General features: G+C 33.8%; 1 long non-coding RNA gene across 2 annotated transcripts; it reads left to right on the top strand.

Moving 5' to 3' along the window:
• The first annotated feature begins 13,717 nt into the window (after positions 1-13,717).
• On the top strand, positions 13,718-18,911 carry LOC143062133 (uncharacterized). 2 transcript variants are annotated; one of them, XR_012974567.1, is made up of 4 exons: positions 13,718-13,775; positions 15,843-15,920; positions 17,033-17,071; positions 18,618-18,911. It is a non-coding gene; the product is annotated as an uncharacterized LOC143062133 (long non-coding RNA). The 2 variants fall into 2 exon arrangements; XR_012974568.1 differs by lacking the exon at positions 13,718-13,775 and adding an exon at positions 13,846-13,986.
• The last annotated feature ends 452 nt before the right edge of the window (positions 18,912-19,363 follow it).

Raw genomic sequence — 19,363 nt, forward strand, 5'->3', positions numbered from 1 at the left:
CTGGTCGAACTAAACAGTTTTAAGTACTGATGATAATCTAGCTTTTACCATATGTTGATTGTCTATCTCCCTATTCACTCCTCAAATCCTTAGTATTTATGCAGCATTGCTGTGTATTTGCTGCATGAAAACTATCAACAAACAACTAAAAATCCTTGGTTTGTGAATATTTTGATCTACAAATTACCAAAATGATAAAAGAAATAGGAATCATAGTTTCTGTCTAATGCAATAATTTATTTTGTTTGTTTTTATCCAGGTGAGTTATGATACCCTTTTCATTATTATTATTATACTTCGGCAAGTATCGAAGTTCCTATCTTTTCAGACGAATTCATAAGAGGGACGAATGATACCAGAGGGACATTCAAACTCATAATCGAAAATAAACTGACAACGACATGGCTAAAAATGAAAAAGACAAACAGACAAACAATAGTACACATGACATAACATAGAAAACTGAAGAATAAGCAACACGAACCTCACGAAAAACTGTGGTGATATCAGGTGCTCCGGAAGGGTAAGCAGATCCTGCTCCACACGTGGCACCCGTCGTGTTGATCATGTAATAACAAATCCGGTAAAAAGTCTAATTCGGTAGGTCACATTTATGAAAGGGGATTGTAGTTACGACGTAAAGAACATTTCCGATATCTTCTGTGAAACGGTTTTCCCAAAACAGTCAACCAACGAACCCCTCATCAAGAAAATCATAAGAAATACAAGCAATGGAATATCGTATCAATTGGGAGATATATACCCCGTACGCCGGTGCTGCTGGAATGCTGCTACTTAGAAATGGAAAGGTCACAATTAGAAAGCTGAAATCATCTCTTCTGTCGTAAAGTTTTGTTTTCAACCGACCATCATTGTCAATTTCTAGATGTTAGTCAAGATATGAGGCCGACTTTACTGTATCTGTTGTATCCTTTATCTCTAGTTCGATTGGATAGATGCGTTCAGCATAGTCACCAAGTTTTGAATTATTTAGTGAGAGAACATCATCTATATACCGGAAAGTAAAGTTAAAGGATATTGCTAACATTTATGAGTTTGAACAGCGGTTTACTACTGTTGCCTTTATTTCTTATCTTTCTTCAGAAGAAGTTCCTGTATGAAGTCAGCCTTAAAATAATAAAGAAAAAAGTCGGCAAGAAGAGGGGCACAATTGGTTCCCCCATTAGAATACCGACAGTCTGTTGAAAAACACGCCCTCTGAATGTTACCAATATGTTGTCAATCAAGAAATTAAGTATCTTGATAATGTCAGATTCAGAGAATTTTTTGTTTGAATCAGAGTGATCCTTTACAAAGTAGGATTTTTCCCTCCCTAAGACAAGATATTGGTATCTACGTTGGCCATTCTTTTTTATGAAACAAAGCAATACGAACTCTTTCAATTTGTCTTTTAGTGTGGAATGTGGAATACTTGTGTAAAGAGTCAAATGTTTTAATAATATTGCAAGATTGTATGTACTCTAAAAAATCTTTTGAATTTTATCCACATCTGATTCACGCCACCTCTAGAATAGGCAGTTTTACAATAACTTTGAAGCCCGGCTTTGATTGCTGATAAAATAGATGTAAATAATTTAGAAAGAGGTTTCGTGGAGCACTTGGAAGACCTAGAAATATACCGGTACCGTTGTTTGTAAGGACACTTTTGTAGTTTAGGTATCCGATACAGGGATGGAAGATCCAGTTCTTCATCTTTGGTTGAAATTCCAAAAGAACATAGAACAGACCTATGATTATCCAGGATTTCCCCTTTGGTAAGTGTCGTGAGGGTATATGTTGAGTTTCCAAGTGAATGGTCAATACCTAATTCATTTATCAAGCATTTAATGTAATGAGTTTTACACACAACAACGATGATGTTTTTTTTTTCAAATAGTTCCTTTTAATATGTTTCACTGAGATCGTCCAACCACTGAGTTCATACAGCTATGATAAAAGAGGGACGAAAGATACAGAGGGACAATCAAACTCATAATCGAAAATAAACTGAGATCGTCCAACCAAAGTGTACCACCTCTTCAACAAAATTCACCAACTCAATTTCATTGTGTCACCATATTGTGAACATACAGAATATCATTTCCACAAAGAACTTTAGAATAAGTAACGAAGTAGGCATGGACGGTAGACGATCAACTTAAAATTGTGACAAATCTTCTCACAACAAAGTCGTCTCAGTTGCAGGGACCTATGTAAGTGGTTAAGACAGCAAGGAGAGGAGAAGTCTACACAGAACCGAGTGTAGGTGTAATGAAAAGATATACACTCACGTCAGAAGAACACTATACTCAAGATCTTATAGGAGGAGCAGAAGACACCATAAAAGAGAAGGTGAACTTTTGTTAAGACACTTTTTTAAATGTATTTATTTTATTTCAGCAATTTTTTAAATGTCTTATTACGAAAATAAAATAAGTTAATTTTCTTTTATTTTCCATATTGGGGTCTGTTTGGAGTTAGAGGTCTTTCCTGTCCCTGGGGCCTACAAATATTATATATTTCAGGTTTATCTTAATCAATATATAAAACTGATAAATGAAAAATAAAATAATTTTAATGTTGGGACAATCACCATTTTTCTAGTTATATATACAAAGTTAGTATCTATCCGTATCAGAAACGCACTGTCGATACAGGTCTTCGAAGTATATAAACCCTATATAAAACGATAATTGCGACAGTCAGAATTTTTCTTACAATTACTTCATTATTAAAGAGGGCATATTTTAAATGAAAACAAATCAAAACCACTTTTTTTTTAAAATAGTTTCTTTTAAGAATAAGGATTTAACATTTACTTAACACAAGTACTACACACACATTTTCATTTATAGTAGTAGGGTGTGAATTGGAAGGATAATGTATAAAACTTTGCAATTATTTGTCTATATATGACATAGTGTTTACAACTTAAAACAAAATTGTGTTCCAATTTATCCGTAGCTTAGTGATCTAAATGAGGCACGAATGATGTGTATGATGGACGTTGAATGAGTTGTTCAGGTTGTAATGTATTATTGTTTTAAAAAAAGTCTAAACGGAGAAATTCGTTAAGCTAAGCTTGCTTTTCGTTTTTATTATTGTTATCATCTTTGCAAAAACACATCTATAGTTGTTGATAAATTTTTTTGAGGGTCGCATGTCATTTGGTCATGTGTCTCAATGGTGTACTAGAATAAAGATTTTTGATTGTTTTTACAGTGAGGGAATCACATTACTCAGCCAGAAGCTCAGGTCATACAACTACCTCACGGACCATAACGTCAACACCATCGATTGCCACATATCGATAATTACACTGAAATCCATTGGAAAGACCGAGGAATTGAAAAGATACATGGAAGGATTTTTAGATACCAGGCTTATTTTCAATTTTCGCAACACTTGATTGAAAGTGTATTTTTTTCATGATTTAATGGATTGATGTTGTATGATGTGACAACTTGTTTGTGCAAGAACTATCGAACTATCGGTACTCACATATTAGAATAGTTAATTCCTGACCTCTGAAATATGCAAGTAGGAGTGAAGATTTATCTATCAGCAAGTTGTTTTTATAATCAACATGTATGGTTTTTCCCGAACACATGCGTATTTGGGATTTGCTAAAAAAAAAAAATCTGAAGAAAATGACTTTATTCGGTTAAAGCTCTAAATGCTTGTATACTCTTGCCGACACTACCTTCCTGTTTTCTGAAACTCTGATTGTCTTTGTGAGCCAGTACTTTTTCATTTATATATCCAGTTTTAATGTTTAATTAATGATATCATGGGGATTTTAAAAAGTGCAAAAATACGCATCAGCTGGCAAAACATCTATCATAAACTTTTGTATTTATATATGTGAGAGGTAGTCCAGTCAATCTACCCCAAAAATAGCCCAAACTTAAACAAATTGCAACACAAAGAAAATTGGTCTCATTTTACAGGTTAATATGGCCTCTATCACATATCAAAAGGCTTGCAAAATCTGAATTTCGGAAATGGGGTAAAATACAGGTTTTTATAGAAAAATCGATAAAATCTGGAAAAAAACCAGAACCAGAAAAATCCATGAAAACTGGAAATATGCTTTAAATAAATAATTTGGCAGAACATCAAAGAAACTTTTTTTGTTTTGGACTAGTATTGATTTTTTTAATTGTGTTTTATAAATAAAAGGAATTATATGACAAACTTTAAATTGTTGGTTCATAATTCGGGTTTAATTTAATTTTTTTAAATTACAAATGACCGGAATGCTTTTATTATGTACAAGTCAATAAAATTATTACTTTAATGTGTTACCTATAAATTGAATTACCTGCCTCTAAAAAAATGTAAATAGTAAATCCATGACCAAAAATTATAACACGTGCCAAAAATAAGATATTCATTAAAACAAATCATGAAAAGAAGTTATGTGAGTACTTTTACTTCAATTTGCAACAAAAATAAACGCATGCAATTATATATCTTTTTAAAAGCAATTATTTTAACTATATAAATATATTGAACAGAAGTTGGAGAGGAAAAACAAAATCGGCTACACATTCATGAGACAATGTCAATACTTTATTTCATATCAAAAGTGACATGATTAGTCCTTTAACCTGTTTATATAACACTTTTTTGTTGTTTAAAATCATAGCCTTGTGACCATTTCCCCCTTACAAAACAACATAAATTCTAAATTTCGTCCAAATCACTTTGTGTTACTATGCTGGAATTTGAACAATAAATGTCAAGACACACGCCGCAACTGGCAAAACAGTCAATTCCATGATTTCGGCACGGACATCTTCTTGAATCACAGTTCTGTTTGCAGTAACATCGTATTTCTTAAAGCAGTTTTTCGGGTGTTGTTGTCGCACCCATTAAATGCATGTATAAACGGCAACAACCGACAGATGGCTTCACCCTAATGTTCTTATGTCTTTTTGATATCCCATACTCGGATCTTTCGAAAACATTGCTTCTGTTCTGACTTGAAACGTTTTTGTTGTGTATCATGGCATGAAAGCAAAGTAAAACAAGAGGATCTGTGTCTTCACCTATAACTACAACATGTCGTTCATCCGAAATTGAGACTGCTGTCCGAACAGTATTCAAATCGGCATCGTCAGGGGCATGGATTACTGCATAATTACTTGCCTCAAATTTTGCACTTAGCAGGTTGATAAATCGTTGTTTGTTCTCTTGTCAAGAATTCATCCTTTTTAGTTTAACAGGGCATTTCAGCGGAAATATTAATTTTCGGAGAAATACATCCTTTTGATCGTCGTATGTGAGTAATATCTTTCACAGTTGGTACAACTGGATAACCATCAAATACAATAATTGCTTCAGAGTATTTGCTTTTAACGTAATCAATATACGCTTGACAAATACTATTGAATGAGTTTCCCTTTGTCCAAGGTACTAGTATGCGATGTATGAGAGACCCACCATCTAATACATGGTGAACATTGGTGCCTGTTTTCAAACATCCAAATCCATCAAAGTCCAAAATAGAGTCTGCTAGAATGATTTATTTGCCTGTCTAGGTAAGCCGTTATTGTCAAATAAGGAAGATGGAACACTACAGAGTTCATATTTGTATATTTCTGATATGTCTTTAAATATTCCATTAGCTATGGTGGTGCATCTTTGGAACAGTAGCTGTGGGTCGAATTGTATTAATTCATATGGACAGTGTTCATTTCAACAATTCTGTATAAACATCGGCTGCCTCAGACATGATGTCGTCAACACAATCATTTATTCTTCCTTCTTTATTTTTATCTGATGGGAAATCAAATTTGAAAATTTTAGATACAAGAAGGTTGTGTATGGCAGTGTCAACAAGCATATGTCCTCTAATCGCACGAGCTACAGCTTTACCACTAAGCATGTGTGTAACTGCATTTTGTGCATAAATTAGTTCCAGAATTTCCTGGAGCCTCGAACTCCTCAAAATGTGACTTATGCAACCTTAATAACTCATTTCTGAGTGAAACGCCACTAAACGCAATACTACAAACTTCAACTGACTATTTGGATGTTCAATTAGAATTATTGTCAAGCCCTTCCAATACAATGGCTGATTGAATGTCAGTACCGGTGTTTTGTTGTAACGATGTGTTTGATTTGAAATAAAGAGTAGAGTCGAGTATATGTATGACATTACTATAATTCATATCTATCATAGGTAAAAATACAACTGTTGACTTGCCTGGGTATTCTCCCTTATGTATTATCTGCATAATACCTGACCAACCTGGCGTTGTAATCTTTAAAGGCCACACCATTAGTGGTAATAAATCCAGACATGCAGTCCTGTCTATTGCCTTTAATTCCGTAAGCTCTGTCATAAATTCATTTTGAGGTTTGTAATATTGAATATTGACCTTTGCTATTGAATTGATATTATCAGATGAAACAGATATTCTAGGCATCGGGGCTATTCGCTTAGTGCCTGGTTTAATGCCGGCTATGGAAGCTATTAAACCAAGAGTTCCAAATGGTGAAGTAGTTGAAATCATCCCTTCGTAAATTTTACGGACGCAAGCAAGAGTTGGTCGACCATTATGGAATGACCGTTTCACAGATGATATCGGATATGTTCTTTACGTCGTAACTACAATCCCCTTCCTTTTGATGAATGTGATCTACCGAATGAGACTATTTATCGGATTTGTTATAACATTAGCAACACGACGCGTGCCACATGTGGAGCAGGATCTGCTTACCCTTCCTGAGCACCTAAGATCACCCCCAGTTTCTGGTCGGGTTTGTGTTGCCTATTCTTTAGTTTTCTAGTATGTTGTGTCATGTGTAATACAATTTCAGTCGGTTGATTTTATGAATTAGAATGAAACTATTTTCTTCTGAATTGTCTGCCCATAGATGGCGTTTAGGTTAAGTGTTTTGTGTGGTTTGGCAGTTAAATCATTCGGCACGACAGGGTCTACTCGATAGGTCACGTTAATTTTTAAATCCAGGCTATTTGATATGTTGTATCATGCATTAAGAGATCGATTGATTTACAAATGATTGTGTTTATTGAAATATTGGTATATATATATATATATATATATATATTGATTGATTGATTGTTGGTTGCTTAACGTCCAGTGGCAAATATTTCATGCATTTTCAGGACGAGAACAAGTTCACAATAAATACTATAGGTAGGTCTTGTCATAATAGAGGCCATCTGGGATGATGGTCGGGGAAATTTGGACTGCCACTAGAAAATGAGGGTATATTGGATAGGGACAGAAATTTTGCCTTGCAACAGGTCACCTACGGACCCCTCAAAGAGTTGTTGCAAGGGTTCTTAACTTGCAAAGAGCGTGGCACTCTCCTTACACGAGGCATCGGATTTAACGTCCCCAATCTGACCGGAAGTGACTGCGAACTTGATACATCCCGCACAGCCAAACGGACACCCCACTTCGGCAAGCGTTTTACTGCCGGTCGGAAGAAGACCAAGTGACCATATTTCTATTCCCCAGTCACCCTTGGGGTATATATATATATATGACATTTCGATCTGATTCGTAATTTGTATATGATAAATATTGTTAAATGGTTGTTATTAAAAACCAGCCCTCGGCTCTGTGTGCGGTATTGCACTTTACTCTTTTTTTGTTATTTATTAGTTTGATTATTATCAGTGGTTGTGATATATGGGTGTTAACGGAAGAAGAACTATTGTTTGTCTGTTTGTCTTTTTTTAATCATGGCGTTGTCAGTTTATTTTCGATTTATGAGTTTGACTGTCCCTCTGGTATCTTTCGCCCCTCTTCTATGATTCCTTTTCCATGAAATTGTTATTGCCATCGAGTGTTCTCACATTATGGGCTACGTTGTCAGCTACAAATTGAATAAAAATATTACATATTTCGCCAGGGATGTCAACTCATTGTGCTTAAGCGGCACTCGATTTAATTTTTGAATTTATAGATAAGATGAGCAATATTCTCTCCTTTCAGTGCAAAAGAAGTCATTTTAGGTGTGTCGGAGGATTTCGTCAACAGTAAAAAAGTTATATAAAAATAATATTTTGTTGTTATTAATATACAAATGAAGATGTAAGAACTTGACCCCCACAAAATATGGTGGAAAAGAATATTTAAAGTATTGGATTAATATAGAAAAATACTCCGTATGTTTCTTAACCCCTGTACAAAAAGTAAAAATGGATCAGAAATGGAATTTGTTAGAAGCAGCTTTTATTTAATTAATTGACAAAATCATTTGTAATATTTATATTTATATCTTATTATACCCCTATGACTTAATTGATCTTTCGAGTATTACTTTAGTTTTTATAATGTGCATCGAATACTGTAGTATGTAATTTCACATGTTTCATGAAAAATAAAATAATTACAAAAATAAAGATGAGTAATATCCTAAGCTATTTAAAGTAGAAACCATAAAACAAGAAGCAAAGTTGTGATGAAGTTGAAAGCCAAGACCAATCTACAAAGGAGCAATAAGCACAAGTGGTCTTGATGCCTGAATTATTGCCTGTCCAATAGAAGCTATTTTCATTTTAGAGTCCTTTTCAGCAAACATTGTTTCCAGTAGATAGCTGAAGCTCTCAGGTACATATTCCAAATTTGATTTTAGTAATGATACTTCTGATGCCAATGGATAATTTTCCTTGTTCCCTTTCAAAGATCGGATGTCACTTTTGATTAGTTTTGCAGCAGCTTCAATTTACAAAGTCAGACATCTTGTATAAAAGTTATCTGTCAAGTGCCAAAAAAAACCCAGAATGTTTATTTTGACAAAACTGCATAAGTCAATCAGTGAGAGACACTTCCTGTTAGAACTGATAAAGAAATATACCAGTATGTAAAGACAACGTTTTTTTTTTAAATTAAGTTTATTCAGGATCTATCTAATTTTTTTAATTGAGAGTTTCTAAAAGCAATCTGCAGCCATAGCAAACTCATACTGCACAAATAGTGAGAGGGTTGGTTTGATTTGAAAAGCATTGGAATATAGTAAAAGTTCTTAAATAAGAATAGTTGAGATTTATTCTAAAAGTGTTTAAATCATAACATTTCATTCCTTCTTTATTGTTTTACGATTATATATACATTTTATGTATTCTGTTTATGTTTTTACTACTACAGCAATAATAACGCTACAGACGAAAGAAAATCGTGCCTAGCGAAAGAAGGATTATTCATTGAAACACTTGGTTGGAACTTATCAAATCTTTTGATGAACATATTGGAAAGGCACGTTTGCTACAAATATTCTTTTCTAATGTTGGATTAGATAACGATTTTGATTTTCCTGATTTTCCTGAAAATTATCTTATTGATGTAGACTTTATAGATGAAGAAAATTTTAATTTTGAAGATTTTGAAGATGACAATGATTTGAACAGCGGTATACTACTGTTGCCTTTATTTACATCAAATGAAGACTATCAATAATTATTCATTAATTGATGAATACTTTGTAAGACACTTTAAATTGCACGCAATACTGTTCATTTTTTTTTTTTTTTTAAATTCTGTGGAATTTTAAATTATTAACACTTTCAAGCCACAGTTTTTTGTATGACATTGATAGAAATTTTGTTTAAAAGCACATATGGCAAACAGTAAGGTATTTTTTTAATATAATTTTTATAACTTTACATCAATTTGAACAACTAAGTCTTTTCATCTTTTTAATACTGATTTGTCTATAAAAACGTTTGTCTCAGACACCCGAGGGTCCGATTTCATTCATTTTCCGAGAAGTGGGTGATTGAATTTTTTTGCGAGGGTGTCTAAGATTTTTCTATCTTTTACTTCCATCAGTGTTTGATTCATTTCCTCACTTAATGCCAACCATTTTATCGCCCACTCTCATCCGTCATTTTTAAACATTGATTGAAATGTCAGTGACGTCATAATCGTTCACTGTTTTGTCTCAATCCTAGGATGAGATAAGAGAAATTTCAAACCGGTTTAATCCGGAACTTATGTATCTTAAAAGTGAGTAAGTTACTGTTTGAACTGTAATATGGGATTCTTGTCTTTAGAAAAAAATTGCTTGTAAATTGTGGGATTGTATGGTCCAAGCTGCCGCAAATACATATCATTTGGCCTGTAAGAGTTGTGGAAGAGGAGCAGTCAGAAACTGAGAAGTTAATATATTGTTACTCGGATTACGCATAGCAAGATTATTTACTCATTGAACTCACAGGTATTCCTTTGTCAATCATTCACTGGTATGTAACCGTAATGTATACTGAAATCTCCCTCTTTGGTTCATAAAAATGCCTTGACTATATTTTGTGTTTACTACAGCATTCGAGGCATTGTATGCCTATAACATGTATGGGATTAAGTAAGACATTTATATTTTTACGCAAGGTGTACATATAGGTTGCTGAGATCATCCCCTGTTTTTAGTGGGGGTTTGTGTTGCTGCTGTACTCCTATTTGTGACATTTTTACAGATTGTATCTGTGTTGTTCACACATCCTTGTCAATATAATGGAATTTGATGCAACTATCATACAAGTGAGAGGTATGCTAGCTTTGAACAAAAATGCCCATACGAAGTCAGGAATATGACAGTAGGTATAATTCGTTTGATTTGTTTGAGCTTTTAATTTTGCCATTCGATTTGGGACTTTTCTCGGAGTTCAGTATTTTTGTAGTTTTACTTTTGGCAGTATAAGATAATTGTGTATGGCTATTGACCTTTCCATTCCCTGTCGTAGCCTTTATAGCTCATCTCACAAAGTGAAGGAGGCTTTTGTTATACCCAGAATGTCTTTAAATTTGTCCTGTTAGGAAAAAGGGTTTAATAAAGGCAACATTTGTATATCGCGGTTCAAAATTCATAAATCAAATACGGTTACAAACTAAAACTGAGGGAAACACATCAAATATAAGAGGAGAACTACGACACAACAGAAACACATCAAATATAAGAGAACTACGACACAACAGAAACACAACATTAAAATGTAACGAAGACACACAGAAACGAACTATAATATAACAATGGCAATTTTCCTGACTAGGTATAAGACATTTTAAGAAAAATGGTGGGTTGTACCTGGTTTTGTGGCATGATAAACCTCCCGCTTTTATGGCAATGTTTCATATAACATTAAAATGACAACATTACATGACAGGACTACAATACAAAATAAATGGGAGCACATAAAGGACAGAGAAACACACGAATCTTAGCTAACAAAAGGTACCAGGTTTAAAATTTAATACACCAGACGCGCGTTTCGTCTACACAAGACTAACAGATGAAAAAAGTTCGAAAGCCAAAACAAGTACAAAGTTGAAGAGCATTGAGGACCAAAAGTTCCAAAATACCTAGTACGGCTAGGCTTTTCTGTTTGGGATAGGAACATCCTCATTATTCAGAATAATTCATACTTTTGTAAACAGTAAAAAGTACTGAACTTCGAGGAAATATTCAATCAGAAAGTCCCTATCCACATGCAAAATCAAATGACAAAACACATCAGTTGAATGGACAACAACTGTCATATTCCTGACTTGGTACAGGCATTTTCAAATATTGAAAATGGTGGATTGAACCTGGTTTAATAAAATGACTATATAATAGATATACATGATCAAACCGAAGTGTGGCTAACTAAAGAATAAAAACGGATACATAAAACAACCTAAACTAGCACATTAAAATTCACAGCCGAGTAAGCCAAATCGATAAACGAACAAAGTGACGTCACAATTGAATTTCTAAAAATGTCACCAAAATAGGATAGAATTCAAGATTAGGTTTGTAATACTGATAAAACATGTATTAGTAACAACGAAAATTACAATACTTATTAATATCAAATTGTGGTAGTAATTAGATAATTAATTTTATTATTTAGCTAAGACGGTGTTTCTTCTAAATCAAACTGTAAATAAAGGCAACAGAAGTATACCGCTGTTCAAAACTCGTAAATCGATGGACAAAAAACAAAATCGGGGTAACAAACTAAAACTGAGGGAAACGCATTAAATATAAGAGGAGAACAACGACACAACATTAAAATGTAACACACACAGAAACGGACTTAGCATTAGACAAAATCCGATGAGAATAATAAATAAAACATCAAACATTAGACAAAATCCGATGAGAATAACAAATATAACATCAAAACCAAATACATGAATTTGGGATATAAAAGTACCGTGACACGTCTTATAGTAATGTGAATTGACACTCAAATATAAGAGAAAATAAACGACACAACGTTAAAATGTAACACACACAGAAACGAACTATAATATAACAATGGCCATATTCCTGACTTGGTACAGGACATTTTTTAAAGAACAAAATGGTGGGCTGAACCTGGTTTTGTGGCATGCCAAACCAAATATATAGTATAAATTTAGTTGACCGAAACTAAAATCTTATTAAAGTCTATTCCTGCTTTGGAGTGATCAATTAAAACATACCAGGTATCTCGAAAAAGTACTTTTTATCCAGGGAAGGAAGATTTATCAAGTTTTTACATTCCCCTTGGAGGCCTTCCCCTAGTCCCTTGTACGTTTTGGTATGTATGAGGAGTTAATTATTTGCTTAATCAGTCTTTTCTAACACGTGCCACAGCAACTAGTTACGGGTGTCACATGTGGAGCAGAATCTGCTTACCCTCCCGGAGCACCAGAGTTCACCCCTAATTTTTTATGGGGCTCGTGTTGCTTATTCTTTAGTTTTCTATGTTGTGTCATGTGTACTATTGTTTGTTTGTCTTTTTAATTTTTAGCCATGGCGTTGTCAGTTTATTTTCGATTTATTAGTTTGACTGTCACTCTGGTATCTTTCGTCCCCTTTTGTATACTAGCTGTATAACTTCACCTCAATGCATTCTCATTTTAAAAATGTTTTTACGACAAAAAAAAAACACCTAAAAAATAACCAAAATCATCTAGAATATAAAAAGAAGATGTGGTGTGATTGCTAATGATACAACGCTCTACTACAGAACAAATGACAGCTTTCAACAATGAGAAAAACCAACACCGCAGTATCAGACATAAAAGGCCCTGAAGTGACATGGAAATTAAGTAAAGTGAGTAAAATGAAGGCTATTTTTAACAAAATATCGAACGAGAAACAAATATTTAATATTTAACACATTAACAAACGACAACCACTGAATTACAGACTCCTGACTCCTATAGAATGTGACAGGGTTAATATACTTGTTTGAAGGCGCCAACCATACCCTAACCGGGGACAGCGGTTTGATAGTACAACATAAAAAACAACATAAACAAACTATTAAAGCAAGTCGAAAAAACGTAACAGGTAACTCATCAGATGGAAACAAATAGAAATACATTGAACAAAAACTAAGAGTGCACGTGTACTTTCACATCCCCCAAAAAATCGACATTGAGTACAGATCTGCGAGTAATCGCAGTTGCTGGCAGCTTGCGTGGATACAATAACAAATATTAGGGAAAAATGCATCAAATAAAAACCTACTTCTTTTATAATTCCCACAATGATAGACGAACATATTAGAAAAGTTCATTAACTATCTGAACAACTGAGTACTGCGATGATGAGCTTATTGTAGAGTTTATGAAATACTAAAACGAAACGTTGATCGTTCAAAACTTAAAATTCAGTAGTGACCGCTTTGAATATGAAACTAATGACCTTTTGCACCAAGGTCAAGCATGCCGTTTATCATAAACATTCACATACGGTACATCATTTCATTTGATAAGACTTTCTCCCCAGAATTAACGTGGCAGGCAGTTCATCAGGTAAGATGATAAAACCTTGTTATAATTAAATAAGGTCATTATAATCATATTATAACACGAATTTGTTTTGATGTTCTTTCACATTCTCCATTCACAAATACATATCTTCTGCAATTGACAATACTGAGATATAAGAAGATGTGGTATGCGTGCCAACAAGACAACTCTTGGTCCACATCAAAATTGTGAACTTGATGCGACTTTCATACAAGTAAGAGGTTAAACTAGCTTTAAAACTTGGTTAAATCCACCATTTTCTATGTAAGCAAATGTAATACCATGCCCAGGACTATGCATGACAATTGTTATCCATTAATTTGATGCGTTTGAGCTTTAGATTTTGCCATTTGATTAGGGACTTTCCCTTCGGAATTTTCAACGGAGTTTAGTATTTTTGTGATTTTACTTTTTTAGCTCACCTGGCTTACAGGGCCAAGTGAGCTTTTCTCATCACTTGGCGTCCGTCGTCTTCGTTAACTTTTACAAAAATCTTCTCCTCTGAAACTACTGGGTCAAATAGAACCAAACTTGGCCACAATCATCATTGGGGTATCTAGTTTAAAAAATGTGTGGCGTGACTCGACCAAGAAACCAATATGACCGCCATGGCTAAAAATAAAACATAGGGGTAAAATGTAGATTTTAGCTTAAGACTCTGAAACCAAAGCATTAAGAGCAATTCTGACTGGGTTAAATTGTTTATCAAGTCAAGATCTATCTGCTCTTGAATTTTTCAGATAAGTCAGACAACCGCTTGTTGGATTTCTGCCCCTGAATTGGTAACTTTACCGTTTTTGGCTATTATCTTGTATATTTTTATAAATAAAGATAAACTGAAAACAGCAATTATGTTCAGCAAAGTAAGATCTACAAATAGGTCAACATGACCAAAATTGTAATTTGACCCCTCAAGGAGTTATTGCCCTTTATAGTCAATTTTTAACAATTTTCATAAATTTTGTAAATTGTTGTAAATTTTTACAAAATATTTTCCTCTGTTACTAATGTGCCAAGTTCATTATAGATAGAGATAATTGTAAGTAGCAAGAACGTTCAGTAAAGTAAAAACTTCAAACAATCACCATCACCAAAACACAATTTTGTCATGAATCTATGCGTGTCCTTTGTTTAATATGCACATAGACCAAGGTGAGCGACACAGGCTCTTAAGAGCCTCTAGTTGTAATAGTAAACCATTATAGGTCTCCAACACGTAGCCTTTGCTCATATCGATCATCAAGCTATAAAGGGCCCCACTATATGGCTAGTGTTACACCACTCAAACAGGTAAATAATACAACCCACACATTAATGCGACACTACTGATTAAAAGAGAATATCTATGACAGTATATCGCACTTTTAATACCACATTCGCATCAACCCGAGTCACCATTTTCGCCATAGTTTCATTTTATTGCAGTAGAACACACCAGGCCATACGTTGGTTTTTTGTTATTTTTTTTAAATTCTCTGACATGTAGGCGCCTTTAATAATTAATGAGCATAATTGAGGGAATTGGTTTTCGTTTAAAATATTTGATCCGTTTGTCAGAGCTTATTTCCTCAATCTAAAAATTATCATAAGTGGTCAATAGATGTCCAAGTTGAATCAGGGTTGTTTGCCCTTTTGACCAATTGTTATAGGGTTAATGCTGTTCATTCTGTTGTTGTTGTTGTTATTTTGTATTTAGTTTAGGCCAGTGCAATTTGTTTTAATATAAAGGTACGTTATTGTACTTTTTGTTAAGATCTTTTTAAAGTTCTTATTTACATGATTGAGCTAAATTAATACTCAAATTTCTTGATGATATCAAAGTCAGAAAGCTCTGAGGCAACAAACTATGAAGTGTTATTTCATTTTTCCGCTTCATAGTTTGCATTACTGTTTAGAATTGTTTGATCTTATAATAAAACTATATATTAGAGTTTTTGTCTACAAGTACGGATGCATATTCGTCATTGAAGAAACGTGTTTCTCACTGGGTAATCAGTATTTGATTTAAAGTAATTTCAAAAAATGGAAATCAATTATTAATAAGAATATAATGCAATATGTTTATTACAGATTCCTCGCACGTTTCCTCTCTTAACATACTGATGATGCATCTGACATTAATCCTTCTTGTGACTCCTTTTGTTTTAGGTAAATGTAAATTACTTAATTGTCTCCATAATGCCAAATTCTTGCAAAAACATAGACTAATGTACAGAACGTTCACACGACTGCCCAGTGAAACAACATAGCACATGACACATTAGCAGATAAAAATGTGCAGTCCTTTTAATTTGTCATATTGGTTTTATTTCAGTATTGTATCCATGTATTTATTAAAAAAAAAAAAAAATCACATTTTGAACCTTGATTCGATATATGATTGATTCATTGAAATGCTTGTTGCTTAACATCCAGTGGCAAACATGTTATATTCAAAGAAGGTTAATATGTATTCATTTAAGGCAATGTCCCGCTCACATTGTCATATGTCAATGCGTGTTCAACTACAGCCACGTTTTTAAACCTAACATTATGATTAATTGACTGTTGGTTGTTTAAAGTCCATGTGCAAATATTTCATGCAGGTTAAGAATGATCCTCGAGCTCAAGTTAATATGAAAAAGACGTGAAATAACTTCGAAAAAAAAAAGTAAAATCACAAAAATACTGAACATAGAAGAAAATCAATTCGGAAAGTCCATAACCACATGGCAAAATCAAATAACAGAACGCATCAAAATCGAATGGACAAGAACTGTCATATTCCTTACTTGGTACAGTACATGTGACCTACATAATGAGAATAAGAAAACCCTCATTCTCCTTCTACAATGGTCTTTCAAACAAAATCAGTAGAATATTAAACAATAAAGTCACTAGACACAAAATTCGAGAACTTTGTTCGATGCATTTATAGAAGCATCGCTTTTCAACATCCTGTTTCCTAGTTACTTCATTATATATCAAATGTAATCGATAATTAAAAAGAACTGAAAGTTTTAGATATTGCAATGTAAAATGATGTCATTTCAGTGTACTTGTGTTTATTCAAATCTATATAATTGATATATATATATATATATATATAAAAGAGATTCAAATAATATCCCTGCCCTAAGTCTAAGTGACCTTTTTTTAAAAGGATATTTTTTAGTGTCCTGTTTTGTTTTAGGATTGAGGATATGTTATAATTTATCTATATCGTTTAAGTTATTATATTTTTTTCAATGAAACATTCTTTTCTTAATCTTGAATTACAGTGTCTGGAGATAGCAACCTTCCAAGTGACATACCTGATGGTAAGGTTAGACCAAGAATTAACCGAAATTGTATTTTAGTTGAGACAGGGTAGAATAGCCCATGAACGTACTGTACTCTCTACGAAAATCTAAACTAATATTCAGTTCATTGTGTATACGTGGAGGTGAAATCATCATCCTTCGGTCAAAGAGTCGTGAACTTTCATTCATAAACACATGTTCTTTGATACATGCATATCTCTCTCGTGCAAAGCAATGAAAACTGTACCGATTTGGCTATACTTTCGGCTTTATTTTTTCTCAGCTCTTCAAAATTTCAGATTTTTAAAATATTTTGGGCTCTAGCATTGCTATATAATGGCAAGTTGTCCATATGCCTACCTGCTGCAGTAAAATTAAGAACGTTTAATACTATGTTATTTTCCACCAGATACCACTGTTAAAATTCACATTTAGGTATATTTAACCCCTCTTTTAAAAAAGTTGTCGGTTAAAGTGACAGAATAGCATTTGTCCTGAGGCCTTAAAGACGATTACTGTCGCTTTTCATGTATTATCTTCGTTACAACCGATTATTCTCTCAAACTTGTTGAGGCATTGGACTTTAAAACGCCTGATTGAAAGAAATTTTATTGTCAAACTATCAGTTACAAATATTACATGCATGATCAGGACGGGACCAATTGAACGATAAATCTAAAATATAAGGCATAGAGGCCGCTTGGGATGAAGGTTGGGGGATACTAGGACTAAATGATGGTATAATGGTTTTGTACCAAACAATTGCCTTAAACACGCTTACCTAAGGATACCACACATAATTGATTGGTTCTTAAATGTGTCAATATCTCTACGCACGACGCACGGGATTTTACGTCCCCCTTTGACCAGACGTGATGGCGTACTTGTAAATCCCGCACGGCCAAACGAATGCCCCAACTTGGCAAGGGTTGTTAGTGCGGTCGGAAAATAATCTTAAGTGAATGTTTCTTTTTCCAGTCAACCTTAGGGAAATTGAAACGATATAATTGTCTTTTATTAAAAGGGATTTATATGCACTACTAGTAACGACAGCAATATGAAACAATGATCAAATTGAGAATGAAAATAGGTCTTTAACACAGCGAAAAAATCTCGCCGTACTTCATCTGGACCCCAAAAAAATGTGTACTAATTCAGTGATAATGACGTCCTAATAAACTCTTGTACATAAATGGACGAAAATTAAAATAGTTATAGTATTATAATTTAATACGTTTCGTCTACATAAGACTCGCCAGTGACGCTCAGATCAAAAAAGTTATTAAGCCAAACAAGTACAAAGTTTAAGAGCATTGAGGACCCGAAATCCCAAAAGGTTGTGCCAAAAAAATCTATCCCTGGAATAAGAAAATCCTTAGTTTTTCGAAACATTTAAAGTTTTGTCAAAAGGAAATTTATTAAAATGACCTTAAAAAATCCGACAAGACTAACAAAGGTCAGAAGCTCTTGACTTTGGACAGGCGCAAACATGTAGCGCGGTGAAACAAGAGTTGTAAATACGACTCAGTTTTAAATATATTTTTTAAATTTTATTTCAATTTAGTGTGCATTCAGGCTGGAGCACCAACATGTCCTCCCGCTCCTTCAAACGACTGTACCACCCGCAAATTCTACAAAACCATTAAAAACGTAAGATGTGAATGGGGCTGTAAACATTGGTGTTGTAAACCTGAAAGTGAGGTACTAACAGAATGTCCAGAAACCAGCCCAACCAATCCATACTGTATACATACACATGTTGTGCGGTACACCATAAACGGAAAGCAATGTCCAGTATATTGTGGCTGTGTACCAGACTGCAGAGTGTTAACCTGCTAAATAAATGAAGAATAATGTCGTTCTCTTGTTGCTTCATTTCAGATGGCTATTTCTCCGTTCAAAACGAAAGCTGCTCTTAAATACATTTTTTACCCCAAATGCACAGCAATTCTAAATTGACTTGTCATAATCAGGATTGGAAAAATTAAGACTCGCAGGTATTTTTGACATATAGCTCTTCAACGGTTTCGGTACTTATACATCTTCGGATTTCAATTGTTTGGCTATGAGCGTTCCTGATGAAGTTAAATCCAGAAAAGAGCTGCGGACGTAAGAAATTATTGAACGTGTTGTTTTCATTTTTTTTACATCAAAAAGACTCGGTCATCAGTAATCCTCAAATCATAAGTTAAAAAGGCCTAATGTAGTACGAGGCGAAGAGCATTGAGGATCCGAAATTCCGACAGGTTTTGTAATATAAAGCGATGGTAGTATATTCCTACGGTAGACATATAAAACATATTTTGATTC

This window comes from Mytilus galloprovincialis, chromosome 2 (genome assembly GCF_965363235.1).
Source record: "Mytilus galloprovincialis chromosome 2, xbMytGall1.hap1.1, whole genome shotgun sequence".
In the NCBI taxonomy this organism is placed as follows: Eukaryota; Metazoa; Mollusca; class Bivalvia; order Mytilida; family Mytilidae; genus Mytilus; species Mytilus galloprovincialis.